The sequence below is a fragment of the Protopterus annectens genome, chromosome 17.part0, assembly GCF_019279795.1.
Source record: "Protopterus annectens isolate FY-2018-M chromosome 17.part0, PAN1.0, whole genome shotgun sequence".
NCBI classification, from domain to species: domain Eukaryota; kingdom Metazoa; phylum Chordata; order Ceratodontiformes; family Protopteridae; genus Protopterus; species Protopterus annectens.
In genome coordinates this window covers 354394903-354409871 of record NC_056751.1, presented here as the reverse complement: position 1 = coordinate 354409871, position 14969 = coordinate 354394903, and the positions used below count along the sequence as shown (strand labels likewise).

Sequence of the window (14969 nt, the reverse complement as noted above, 5' to 3'; positions counted from 1 at the left end):
CATATGGGAACCAGTAATTTAGTTGACTGTCATTAACATCAACACCTGTTTAGCTGACTAAACAGATAGTCAACAGGTGTGTAAGACTGCTATATTACCAGGGTTGGAAAATATGCATTTTCCCCAGTACTGCGGCATCTTAAAGTCAGAATATAAAATTAGTGCGTGTGTGGGGGGGAGGCTGAGGGTCCTGCCTCCCTGAAAAAACAATACTTTGAAGTTTTTACTCACTGTTTTTCACTTGCAGGTTCTGAGGTTATTCCTTGGCGAATGCATAATGATTTGTCTAAGTTTTTTTGTTGATGTTTTGTTGTTGATGTTACTGATGTTGACATTTGGGTATTTTGAGTAAACCATACTGGTATTTGTGAGGGGAAGCCTAACAATTCATCAATGCACACAAACATCAACAGGTAAATCATTGAAATCAAAAGGTCAAAGTAAAAAACACTGATCCACAAAGGGTACAAAAACCCACAAAACTAGTGCTTTTGCAGGGGGCAAGCCCCCTGCACCTCCTGCTAAATTATATATATATATATATATATATATATGTACACACACACACACACACACACACACACACACACACACACACACACACACACACACACACACTCACTCTCTCTAAGATCACACTACAGTGGAGAAAGGGCATATCCCCCACTTTTCATTGTCGGAAGTTTCCCCACTGCTGACTTTTAATCAGCTGTACTGGGTTTACTACCATCTATGAAAACACACACTGAAGGAAGGATGTTTCCATATATTTATATATGTATATACTCATGCACACACAAACTTGTGTAAATTAGTTTCAGTTTTTAAGGTAGCCAAATTACTTTAATGTGGGAGGAAACCAGAGAAAGTACAGTTGTGTCCCACTAACCATAGAAGTAGATGTTCGAGTACATCAATGTTGAAGTATTAATCCTTGAGAACTTACTGGTGAACAGAAGCCCATGACTGGCCCATTTCCAGAGTTTTAGCATCATCCCAAGAAGACAGACGTTTTATGACTGATGTCTGGACATTGGGGTATAACAAAGGTGTCCGTTGGCACCAACTTCAGGTCTTTCTAAGTCAAGAAAGCAGTATGATGCCTGAGGACAGCACCACCTTTCTAACTGTCTGGTCTTGCTAGTGAATGCAAAAAAAGAAAGAAACAAAGGGAGAAGAGTGGGATAAGCCAAATGGACAATAAGAAGCAGCAGAAGGAGACAAGGTCCCTATTTAGATAAGGATGAGGAGGGAAGGAATGCTTACTACAACACTGATCTACTAGAATACCTACAATTATGGTAAGTGGAACACACCTGTACTATGCTCTTTGTAGCCAATGTTGCAGTACTAACCCTTGGGAAGATTCCCAAAGTTGCTCTGAGGGTGGAAGAGATGAAGTAGTGTTTTTTAGGAAATAATATTTTGTAAGATGGCAGAGGCGAACCCTGACCTGGCCCTGGATGCCTGACCTAAGTTGTAATGTTTTGTGAAGGTGCGAACAGAACTCTTGGTGGCTGCCTCTACAATTATTTGAGTGGGCACTCCTTTGAGGAAGGCTGTGGTGGTTGACCCATGCCTGTTGCATTGGGCTCTAATGCAGCCAGTCACTGGCTTTCCATGGTGTTTGCAACAGAATCTGATGCAGTTTGCAATCCATTTTGAGATGGTTTGCTTTGAGACAGGCCTTCCCTTTTTTCCCTCTGTAAAGGATACCAACAACTGATCTGCCCTGTTCACAGTCTTTGTTCTGTCCAGGTAGTACCTACAGTAAAATGTTTGTGGACATCCAGTGAGTTGAGGATTCTTTCTCTCTTGTTCTGTGGATTTCAGAAGAAAACTGGTAGACAGACAGCCTGGTTAAGGATGAATTCAGAAACCACCTTTGGCAAAAATTGAAGGGTTGGTTCTGAGGGTTACCCTGTCCTTGCGGAACACAGTGAAGGGCTCCATACTTATGACAGCCTGCTGTTTATACAAGTCTTCTAGCTGAAGTGACAACTATAAGAAAGGTGGTCTTCCAGGTCAATATCCTAAGGAGAGATGAGGCAGCCAGTTTGAAGGGAGGTAGGGTTAGCTTTTCCAAGATATAATCTAATTCACATGCAAGAATAGTGTCCCTTCTAAGAGGTCTTAAGTATATTACCACTCTCAGAAATACTTTCATGTGCATGTGAGATAAAAGTGGTAGACTAGTCTGCAAGCACGCTGAAATTGCCGAAGCATGAACCTTTATGCTGGAGTAAGAAAGACCCTGTTCAAACAGGTAAGACAGGTAAACCAATACTGAATGAATGTCTGCTTGAGCTGGAATAGTTTGTTTGCCATGACACCATAAGGGGAATCTTTTCCATTTTGCCATGTATGATTTCCTGGTGTTTGTCTTTCTTGTCTCCCTTAAGACTAGATAACATCTCCTTAGGATAAAGCATCAAATGGGTGTCTTGGCCCAATCCTCCAAGCAGCTAGGTTGAAAGATATCAGGTTGGGGTGGAAACCTGATCCCCTGGTTTGGCTGAGAAGGTATCTGTCCTTCAGGAGAATGCAAAACCTCTCCTCGCTGAGGGTGTGGTGCAGAGATAACCATTGTTGTCTGGACCAGAAGGGGGATACCAGAATCATGCTGTGTCTGTCAGTCCTGGTCTTGGTAAGTACCCTTAGAATTAAGGGTATTGGTAGGCAAGTGTACAGGAATTTCTGGATCCATGTGAAGAAGAAAGCGTCTTCCAGGCTCTCTCCTGTTGGCTTCTGGAGCAGAACTGCAGAAGCTGTTTGTTCTGGGGACAGACAAACAGGTCTACCAATGGGATTCCCCACAGGGTAGTGAGATCTAGGAACACTTCCCCTTTCAGCATCCATTCACTTGGGTCTAGTAAGTCCCTACTCAAGGAATCTGTCAAAACATTGCTATGGCCTGGTATAGACAATGGAATGACAGTGATCCCCACATCCTAGGCTAACATCCAGATCTGTCTGCTAAGGCTGCACAAGGGATAAGACAAGGTTCCCCCTGTTTTTGTACCATATGACTGTAGTTTTGTCTGTCCAAATTTGCAGGGTTCCTGCACTCAAGTGATATCAGAAAGCTTTCATGGCCAGAAAGACTACTAGCATTTCCTTTAAACTGACATGCAACTGTCTTAGTTTTGTGGACCAAATGCCCTGTACCCTCAATGGACCTAGGTGGGCACCCCAAGCTACATCTGAGGTGTCTGTGTTGATGGACTTGTATGCCTGACTCAGAGTGAAGGTTGCTCCTGGGTTGTTTTGTATGGCAATTTTCCATCATAGAAGCTCCTTCTTGAGGCATGGGAACAAGAGAAGAAGGGTTTCTAAGGGCTGACAGTGTTGTTCCCAGACATTATTGAGAAACCACTGCATCCTCCTCATGTGAAGCTTTGGTAAAGGGACTTTTAAGATACATGAAGCCATGTACCCTAGAATTCTGAAGATCTCTCTGGCCAAAATAAGCTGTTTTGTAAGCAAGTGGTTCAAGTACTCTGTGAGGAAGACTATACAGCATATAGAGTTTCTTCAGACAAAGACATGCATCAGTCCAGATAGATTTGTGCCAGTGAAAAGAATCATAACATTGGGCTTAGGTCCTACCACACCTCTCAATATTATAGCAAAAGAAATCTGGACAAAGCCTAAAATAATGGGGGACAAAGGTCTAATAATAGGGACAAATTTTAAATATTGCTCTTATAAGCATGGAAGATTGCTAGAACAACATTTGTATTATTGTGCATTTTTCTGAAGGCTATGAAGTCTGAAACTCAGAGGTACATCATTACTTACTGACTTCATTCTTCAGAGATTTGCCAAAAAACTACAATTTCTATGAGGAACATACCAAAACTATGAGGCAAAAATCTGGAGACACAGTAAAAATCTGGAGAGTTGAGAAGTATGGACCCTGGGGTTTGTTTGATGACAATAGGGAAATGGAGGATACACAACCTAGAAGGCCAATAAGAGGTATAATCAGATAGCCCACTGCTTGAGACAGTGACCTGCCAGTTCCACTCCAGGTATATAAAGCCATTCTTTGAGTGACATGTGGACTGCAGACAGTCCCCAGTGTTACAGTCTGCCATGGTTAAGTGCCTAAATAACATACCCACTAACACAGACATGTCACTAGGACTTTGACAGAAAAGATCAGATTCCTATATAGGAAGTGCTGACATAGAAGTTGCTGTAAGCAGATCAATACTGTTAGGACACTTCACATGCAACACAAGGAGCCAGACTGTAATCAAGTTGTCATACACAGATGTGCTTCAAGTTGTTAACAAGAAGATGCCAAAAGTACAATGAACATAAGTGAATACAGATGAGGATGTAGAAGCCCTCCTAAAGTAGGCAACGTATAGCTTTGATCCAGCCTCAATACCACATAACTATAAGACTTGCAAGCAGTTCACTTACAACAGTCAGGTTATGCAGTACTACAGAATGAAGGTACTATGCTAAGAAAGATATGTCTGACAGGAGGTACATCATTAACCAAAAGGCAGCTGCCTGGTAAGGGGTAAAAGGTGGGTAAATCACACAGCAAAGCATTTAGCAGCGGTTTGACCAAGTAAGTGAAAGGCTACAGAGCAAATATGGGTATTGCAAGTAAGTTACCCAACAGACTAAAACTAAGAGGTTTTACTACAATTGGAATAGACTGGATGAGATCATATATTAGATGAGGGTATAATGCAGAAGATCAAGGAACACCAATGAGTCCACTGCAAACAAAAATACAGCTCTAAGAAACATGAATCATTAAAGTGGTTTCACAGATCTGTGTTTTATTTAGAAACTTCTAAGGTTATTTTCATGCATAAAGTTCAGCAACACTCATAAATGTCCTAAAATAACTAATGTTAATTAAAACTAATTTGCAAGAAATAAGACCACCCTAACTACAGATCCCATACTGCTACTTATAGCCACCACTTTATCCTTAAATATGAAGTAAACACAAGGAGATGAGGGTCCATTCCTGGCCAAAATATACTTTTAACATAAAGGGAAAATCAGAGTAAGTCACATATAATACTGGAATGTAAACTTTGACAGGGGTATTGTATCTTTCACATGGCAAAAGGTGAAGCAGAGAAATGAGAAAATGGGAACACAAGGCATGACTTTTTGTTCTTTTTAGTGGTGCCCACTCATCTTTCCAACTCCTATGCTCCTGAGCTAGCAGCACACTGAAAAATAAAGAGTATGTGGGCTCTGTTAAAAATCATAAAGGATGCCCCATTTACCATGCAACCCCTTACCTGAAGAAATATATAATTCTGTGGGTTCCATGTGAGGAAAGTCAGCTGTGCGGTACAGCTCGGCATCTGCATCTGTAGCTTGAAACAGCACAGTTAAATGTCCTGGTCCTGAATTTGAAGCCTGTACCTGTGGTTGGAAAGACAGATCCATTATATACTTGCCGATAAAAGTGCCTCATGTGAAAATTAACTGATATTAAGTACTATCCATCAACTCTCTTAGAAGAAAATTCTTACTGTTGTGGCTTGTAAAGGCAGACACTTGGACAAAGAACACTATTGGGAGCTGATAGTATTAACCATCTTGTTTCTGAAGTGTGTAACCAAATCAGAGTGTGTGTGTGTGTGTGTGTGTGTGTGTGTGTGTGTGTGTATGTATGTATATATATATATATATATATATATATATATATATATATATAAACATTTATATATATATATATATATATGTGTGTGTGTGTGTGTGTGTGTGTGTGTATGTATATATATATATATATATCTATATCTATATATATATATATATATATATATATATATATATATATATATATATATATATATATATATATATATATATATATATATATACACACACACATGATGACCTCTGCAATGTTCATACTGCTTTGATATAATGTTGAATTTTACGGTATCTAATAAAATTTCCCTAAAAAGAGTTCCTTTGCATAGCTAATATGTATGCAAAAATGATAAAGCACAACCTAAATTTTGTAATATAGAAAACAAAGGCATTCAAAACAGCATTCAGTATCCCCAAAAATAATCTTGAAATATGGAGCAAAAATATATTTCAAGAGATGGTCTGAGAGAAAAAAATTAGTGGAATTTCAACTTCAGTATTAGCATTACAGGTTCAGAACTTGTCTTGGGTCAAAAAATGACCAGCTAGGATGGAGAAGATCTAGAATGCAAGTACGGCTTTCCTTCCCTTAGGAAGGGGTGTGGTATCAGCCACTGCACTACATACCCCTGACAGACATTACACATTTGTTAATAACTGCTGCAGAAAACATCACTAATTAATGAAAATACTGAGCATATGCTTCACAGATCATCTCCTCTACAACTGGTAAAGAAAAGTGAGATTTTTTTTCTAATTGAAACTTCCCAAGAAAAGCCTAATTCTGGACGTATTATAGCTCCATTAAAACCTGCTAGCAATTAGTGGCCTACATGACAAACCCCCAGACTGAAAAAAATCAGAAGGCACAACAAATGTCACATAGTAGAAATAAACAATCTTAAATTAGAGCAGAAGTACAAGGAATAGGCCACACTAAAATATTTTAAAAGTCATATGTTACACCACCTGATGTAAGTTATGGCTCTAAAGTCTTCATTACTATAAGATAACATCAAAAGGTACAAATTGTTAAAATTAACGTAACTGTGACAGGAGAACATGAAGATTAAAGAAGTATAGTTGCATGTAGGAATGCATATTGTGCCAGTAAGTCTTTCAGGAAAGGTCACTGTAACAGTAAATCATAATGTTTGGATTGCATCCCCCAATACATCTTTAACACCTTGCCAGAGACTTTACTAGCTGTGACTAAGTCCTTAACATTTTTAAAAAAATGTTGCTCCCCCTGCTTATTTATATACTACATCATTGCAATATTTTGCCTGTGCTAATTCATAAAGCTGACAGAGCCTTGTTAACTACATTTAGCTCCTTAAGACACATTCAAGCAGATACAAAGTGATTTCTCCCACTGAGACTGGCAGCCTTGGACTGAGAAGCTGCTGAAGTGGGCTCTCCACGTCTAACATGGAAAGCCTGAAGTCAGGATATGAACACTGGATGGTGGAAGTGACCTCATTCCCATTGAAAAGATCTCTAGGTCTGCCCATCACAGGATCTTCTCCTTTCCACCTTGGGATAAAGGAATCATCATACTGAGTAGATCTGAAGATCGTCTGCAAATATTTTTGAGATGCTGTAGTGTCTTGCGTAACCTCACCTGATGGACCAGGTGAATGCAAAACAGTAAGCATGCCAGTACTACCAGAAAATATGTGTTGATGAAAAATTATACAGAACTAACTAGATTTCTGTTCCTTTGTCCTGAATCACTGTATTTCTAGAAAAGTAAATAAAGGGCAAAGGGAGGGTAAGTCATTTTGAAGATGTCTAGTAGTAGCTGCCCTTTCATGATGTACCTGAGCTGTGGTTTGACTGCTTTATTTTGAAACATTTCTGTTTAACAAACAGCTGTGGGGTTTCTTTCCTATAAAATGGGTTCTAATTCATAGTAAAAATCTTTTGAAACTGTAGAAATGGAGGAGGAGGAATTTACATATCAGTGAATGAGGAGACTTTTTTGCTTTTCCTTTCTAAACCAACAATAATGCCATAGATATATATATATACATATATATATATATATATATATATATATATATATATATATATATATGTGCACACTATACGTGTGTATATTATATATATATATATATATATAGTCTATAAGATCGACGCTTGAAAACATCGAACAACATATGGTTGACACCATATGATCGATGTCTTCAAACGTCAACCTTACAAAAAAGACAAAAATAAATAAGTACCCTAATGGGTTTAAGCAGGGGGGCAACCCCCTTGCATGCCCCCCACTGCTTAAATATACCAACTCCGAGACCGCACTACACTGCAGTAAACAGAAACTGGTATATTTAGTTAAGGGGGTGTGGCAGCGCAGCCCTCCACTTTGGTTGGCTTGACACGCTTCGATTTGTGTATTTTGTCATGGTGGCATAGTGGTTCCTTTCCCAGTGGACGTTTTCGTTGATGTGCAGTTTCGCTTAAATTAGTCTTGGGTGCTTTTGTCTTGATCATCAGTGATGTGTATATGTGCGTGTGCGTGAGCCCCACTGAATGTTCATAACACTGACTTCTATAACAGCAAACCCAGAAGCTCAAAAAGGTACAACATCGAAGTGCCAAAACATTGAAACTGAAAACATAAACTATAAAAGCTTTTGCAGGAGGCAAGCACCCTGTACACCCCATGCTACTTATACATACATACTCCAAGATCGCCCTGCAGCTGGGAATGGACAAAATCCCAAACCCAGCTATACAACGATCTCACACAATCACTCACCTGCACAGTTCAATCTTTTCAATTTTGGTGCTATGGCACTAGAATGTTGTGGGGTTTTTTTATTTTATTTTTTAAGCCCACTGTTACGAACGTCAATGTTATCAACATTTGACGTTCTAACAGGAACCCATATATTTATATTTATATTTATATATATATATATATATATATATATATATATATATATATATATATAAAATATATAATATATATATATATATATATATATAAAAATATATATAAATATATATATATATATATATATATATATATATATATACATATATACACGTGTGTGTGTGTGTGTATATATCTATATATATATATATATATATATATATCTACATACATACACATATTTATCTATATCTACACGCTGGAGGGACAGGTTCATAACCCAGAGACTGCCCATGCTCTGGAAAAGACTTCCCATACATGTCAAGCAGAGCATCTCATTGGCCCTCTTCAAGAGAAATCTTGATGAGTGGATGGGAAATAGAAAGTTCACCCTGGGGATCACTCCAGTGGCTCTACTTGATAGAGGCACTGGGAACTAATGTCAGGTGGCACGATGCCAAAGCACTTCTATGGGCTAGGCTTGTAAAGGCTCCAGGGCCATTAGCCTAGTACACACCTATGAACCTACACATATGTTTCTACATATAAATATACATCTTCTTTTTCTTTCGGCTGTTCCCATTAGGGGTCGCCAAAGTGGATCATCTGTTTCCATTTCTTCCTGTCCTCTGCATCTTGCTCTGGTCACACCAACCACCTGCATGTCCTCTCTCACCACATCCATAAACCTTGTCTTAGGCTTTCCTCTTTTCCTCTTACCTGGCAGCTTCATTCTTAGCATCCTTTTCCCAATATATCCAGTATCCCTCCTCAGCACATATCCAAACCAACGTAATCTCGCCTCTCTGGCTTTGTCTCCATACTGCCCAACCTGGGCTGACTCTCTAATATACTTATTCCTAATCCTGTCTACCCTCGTCACACCCAGTGCAAATCTTAACATCTTTAACTCTGCCAAATCCAGCTCTAACTCCTTCCTTTTTGTCAATATATATATATATCTATATATATGTATAAATATATATATATATATATATATATATATATATATATATATATATATATATATACACACACATACACACACGCATACATATATGTATATATGTTTATATATACATATATAGATATAGATATATGTATGTAGTTATAAAATCTAGAATCCTTATCTGATGCAAAAGATGTCTGTAAGCAGATGTTGAAAATGAGCCTTTTTTGGTGCTGGAAACTGTTAAACTGGGGACCTAGCTGTTAGACCTCAGAACTTAAAATGTACAGTAGTGCACTGAGGCTGTCCACATCACATCTGTAGGCATTGTCATCTCTCTATAATGTTTTTCCTACAGAAGATGGATGATAAACAGGCCAGACAGAACATTCTAACATGAAATTTAATTTTTCCATAAAGGAAATATCCACTGACAGTGTACAGATCAGGAAGCAGAATCTTCCTTCATTTGAATGAATCCTGATAGGAAGTAAAATTAATCTGCTTCATATAGAAATCATCCTCTTAAAAATACAAGTCTGAAGCTTTTCTTTTTCCTTTATTTCTTGCCATTTAGGACCTTGGTTTCTCTATGTTTTATTCACAGACAGCTGAACATCCAACAAAAAATACCAATGTAGGTCTCTTGTTATTTCAGTGTGGTTTCCTGTACCACACTGAAAAATGTTTACATAGATCTTATAGTCAAAGGAATGCTGCAGTAGTAGTTGCAAGGGCTTACACTTGTTGATAGTGGGTAAACAAAAAGTGGGCTCAAACTCATTGCTAAAATTTGTATAACATTAGCACATTTGTTAAGCAACTCCTAGTTCTAGCTTATTATATAGAAAACATACCACTTCAAAATGAGGCGGTAGTGAGAGACCTGGGTACTTTGGTGGACAGCCCCTTCACATTTGACCATCACGTTGCAATGGTGACTAGGCAATTCTTGTATCTTGCACAACTCATAGCAAATTATATTTCCTCTATATGAAAAGAAGTCTTCAACTTCTTGTACTCCACACTGATCAGACTGATCACCAAGTACAACATCTTCTTTGGAATGTACCCCTTATTAAGCATATCAAGCAACTGGAAAGACCCCAGAGGTTCTTAACTTAAAAGATGAGAGGCTTAAAATCCTGAGCTACAAACAGAGACTATAGGCTATATCTCTGTACTTAGTATCATACAGATTCCTCACTGGTGATCTGTGCCTTGCTTATAGGTATGTAAGGGATCCACTAGTCCAAAAACGATTACACCTCCAAAACTCAAACAGTACTACTAATACTAGGATCAAAGACATCCAACAAATAAATACAAAAAGTGGAAGGACAGATTTGTCATCCAGTGCCTGCTCCACCTATGTAACAAACTTCCTCTCTATATTAAGTACTGTGATGCAATGTCTGCCTTTAGAAGGCAGCTAGATAACTGGATGAGTAATTATAAATTAACCGCTGGTATGGTTGGCCTGACCCTCCTTAGGGCAATGGGTAGGTACTGCTGAGATGGAAAAGGCCTTGCAGCTCAGTTGCCTTGTAACTCCTATAAAGACAAGAACTGAAGTATATGGAGATATGGAAGGCCTAACCCGAAAAAACAAAACTTAAGTGTTAGATGTTTCCTTTAAAACCCTTTAATCCATCCAGATCATAAGAGATACAACATAGATACCAATAAAGATACTGCTAAAGTGCTTTCAGCAAGAAGTTCAGTACTTTAGTTAATGACTTCATAACCCCTGTTTTTGGGAAGTCATTTAACATGAAGAAACCTCCTCAGAATTTCAAGGGAAAGACATGGATTTCTATTCATTTAGGTTTACTGCAGATTCTTTGATGAATCCCCTTTACTAGAGTTAAACATAATTTCTGTTTTAGGTTCATAGGTTGGTACTAGGCTATCGGCCCTAGGGCCTATACAAGCCTAGCCATAACAATTCCCTGGATATTTCTTCCCACAATATTTACTTCTCTGGACCCCTGTCTAGCAGGGCGACTGACATGATCCCCGGGGTGAATTTCCTATCTCCCATCCAATCATCAAGGTTCTTTTTGAAGTGGGCCAAGGAGGTGCTCTGCTTGACATGTATGGGCAGTCTATTCGAGAGTATGGGGAGTCTCTGGGTCAGGAACCTATCCCTCCAGCATGTTTTTGTTCATTGCGATGACAAGGTTTAGATCCCTGGAGCATGTGGCTTTGAGGGATTGGGATTTCTTTAAGTGGAGCATGTCCTACAGCTCAGGATTTAACATGGCCTTGTATGTTAAGCAGAGATCACCTCTGAGTAGACAATATGCCACAGAGTATAGCTGGAGTTTCTTTTAGATGGTCAGCATATGGCATCTGCTTTAGGCCTGTGATTCTTTTAGTGAGGTATTTCTGTGGCCTTTCCAGCTGTTGCACATGTCTTGTGAGGTACATACCAAACGGGGCATTATACTCTATAATGCGTCTAATGAGGGATGAGTACAGTGGAACAATGACCTCCTTTTTTCTGGATGAAAAGTCCTTAGTGATGAGGTGCACCACATAGAAGGATTTCCTGACTGTTGTGGCAATGTGGTTATGGAAAGTGAGACCACTGTCCACCTGTGTCCCTAAGTCTCTCAACACACTTTCGATGTTTAGTGTACTGCCACCTATGTGGTAATTCATGGGTACATGTTTTTTTCCAAAGGGGATAAGGGGATAACTATACATTTCTTGGCATTAAGCTTGAGCCCATGGCTCTGGCACCAGGCATCTGTTTCTGTAAGGCCCTTTTGTAGAATGTCCACATCATTTGGAGATTCAATAATGGCTCCCAGTTTGCAGTCATCTGCGAACTTTGTTAGCCAGAGTCCCTTAGTGTTCGCTTGTACTTCAGAGAAGTAGATGCCAAACAAGAGTGGTCCCAGGACTGAACCCTGAGGTACTCCACTTGTCTGGAGCTGGATTTGGAGTTGGCTACTTTTACAGTCTGAGTTCTGTCAGTAAGCCAGTTGGCAACCCATCAAGTGACGTAGGGATTTATGCCCAGCTTAGTAAGTTCATCTATGATTCCAGAGTGGGGGATGGTGTCGAAGGCCTTGGCGAGGTCCAGATAGGCTGTGTGGATCGCCTTACCTTCGTCCACAGCTCTGAAGACTGATTCGAAGAAGTCAATCAGGTTCAGGAGACAAGATCGGCCCTTCACAAACCCAAACTGGGTGGGGTCCAGTGTTTGAAGGTTGCCAATGTCTTTGTTTATAAGTTCTATGATAATGCGTTCCATGCCCTTGCAGATCAGGCTAGTCAGACTGATGGGACAGTAGTTCCCGGGATCCAAGGTGGATCCCCCCCCTTGTGGAGTGGGATAACTGTAGCTGTGCGCCACTCAGTGGGCATGAAGCCTGAGGTGAGGCTATGATTAAATATGACACTTAGGTGAGTTGCCAGTTCATTTTGTAGTTCATGTAGTACACAGCCTGGTATGTCATCTGGTCCCATGGATGCTGTATTCTTAGCTTTGGATAGTGCGGTTTCTACCTGTGTGACCATGATTACTGGAATTTGGCAATCTTTTGGTATTGAGATGGGTCTTTTAGGGGATGAGAGGTGGGTGAATTTGGCACTAAATCGATCTGCCAGGATATTGGCAATATCATTGGGATCAGTATATTTAATGCCATTCTGTTGAAGCTCAGAGCAGATCTGAGCATTGCCATTTAGATTCTTGACATAACTATAGAATGCCTTGTGGTTGTCTTTGGAATCTTTGGCAATTTTATTTTCGTAACTTGCTTTTGATGATTTTATGAGGGATCTCAGCTTCTTACTGAGGCTGGTGAGGGAGTTGATTGCATCCTGGGATTTTCCTCTTTTCTGCAACAGTTTCTTCCTTCTGTTGTATAGTTTGTTTATAACACAGGACCACCAGATTGGCTTCCTTTTTTTTTGAGGAGAGCATCTTGGTTCTGTTTGGAATGGCACAATTCATGCATGAGTGGATGTGCTCGTACAGTGCCTTAGTGTAAGATTCTGCAGTCGAACTTTCAGATCCCATCTGCATGGTTGTCATGAAGTTTGTCACTTCTGACTTCAGTAGTATGAAGTTGGCTTTGGAGAAGTTTTTTAAGGAGGTTTCCTTACTGAGGGGTGGGGTGGGATGTGGATGTCAAGGGTGATTTGCTTATGGTCAGACCTGACAAATGAGGGGGTGACCACTGGTGTGGAGCATCTATCGCCCATGTTGGTAATGATCAGGTCTAGGATATTGGAGCCCCTGGTGGGACAATGGATTAGTTGATCCAGGGCGTTGGAATTTATGAATTCCAAGAACTGTTGGGAAAAGGAGTTGGTACCCGAGTAGTTTTCCCAGTTAATGGCAGGGTAGTTGAAATCACCCAGTATTAGGGTGTTTGGCTGTATCTTAATATTTTGCAGTATGTTTAGAAAGGTGTAGTGAGAATCTTGGGGCATGGTGGGGGATCTGTAGCAAGCTACAATTTGGATTGCAGTCTTACCTAGTGTTAGTTGCACCTGGAGAATTTCAGATGCATTGTGCTGGGCAACTAGCCTGGAGGTGTGAATATCCTTGGTGAATATGGACGCTCCTCCACCTTTAGTGTTTCGGTCTTGGTTTTGTGGCCGAAAAGTGTGGTAACAGTTGTAGCCTGGTACTGCAGGAGTGCTCTCTGGAGCCTTGAACCAAGTCTCAGTTACTGCACAGATATCGATGTTCTCCATTTTTAGGAGAGCCTCAAGAGAGTGCATTTTGAGGTTTACACTTCTAACATTGAGTACCATTACCTTCAGATTTTGCATGCTTGTATCTGTTACGGTAGTGGTTGTCCTTTGAACCTTGCCTAAAAAAGGCACTATAGGGGTGGCAAGAGCTTTAGCTAGTAACCTGAATCCCAGGGGTGACAGGTGCAGACCATCTCTGGCAAAGCATCGTGGTTTGTCGATCATGTCTTCCCAGGCAGACAGATACTGGGTCCCCTTTGAATGACACCAGAAGCTTACCAATTGTTGAAGTTAATCATTTTGTCCTTATACTGTGGTATCATTCTGGGCGAAGGCAGGATGCTACTCAGGGCTAGGGTCATACCTGCCTGGGCCACATGATCCGAGAGCTCTTCCATGTCTCGTTTCATGTAGTCCAGGGAGGTACGTCTCAAGTCATTCACTCCAGCATGGACAATGACAGAGTCGTATTTGTACTTGTTGTGGAGTGACTTGAGTGCATGCGTTACGTGGTGGATCCTGGCACCCGACAGGCAGCTGACTGTAATTTTCTCCTAGTTCAGCCTGGTGAGTGGGACATCAGTGTGCCTGTTAGGTACATTGTCTTGTCTTAGGGGCTGTTGTTGGGTGGCACACTGGTGTTGTGAGCTATGTGTCACTTTGGTTGTGACTGCTGTTTGTTTGCGTTTCAGCTTCGGAGGTCCTTGTTGCTTGGGCAGGTTAATGTTAAGGGTCTCCGCATATGTGGGTTTAGTGTTGCGATGTATGGGTGTT

At 40.2% G+C, this 14969-nt stretch overlaps 1 long non-coding RNA gene across 1 annotated transcript in view; it reads right to left on the bottom strand.

Annotated features, from left to right (window-relative positions):
* Positions 1–5287: 5287 nt before the first annotated feature.
* The window catches only part of LOC122791696, a 239307-nt gene continuing 229625 nt past the window's right edge, over positions 5288–14969 (bottom strand). Inside the window, exon 3 of the long non-coding RNA XR_006363186.1 lies at positions 5288–5409. This is a non-coding gene — a long non-coding RNA (uncharacterized LOC122791696). The remainder of the gene's footprint in view (positions 5410–14969) is intronic.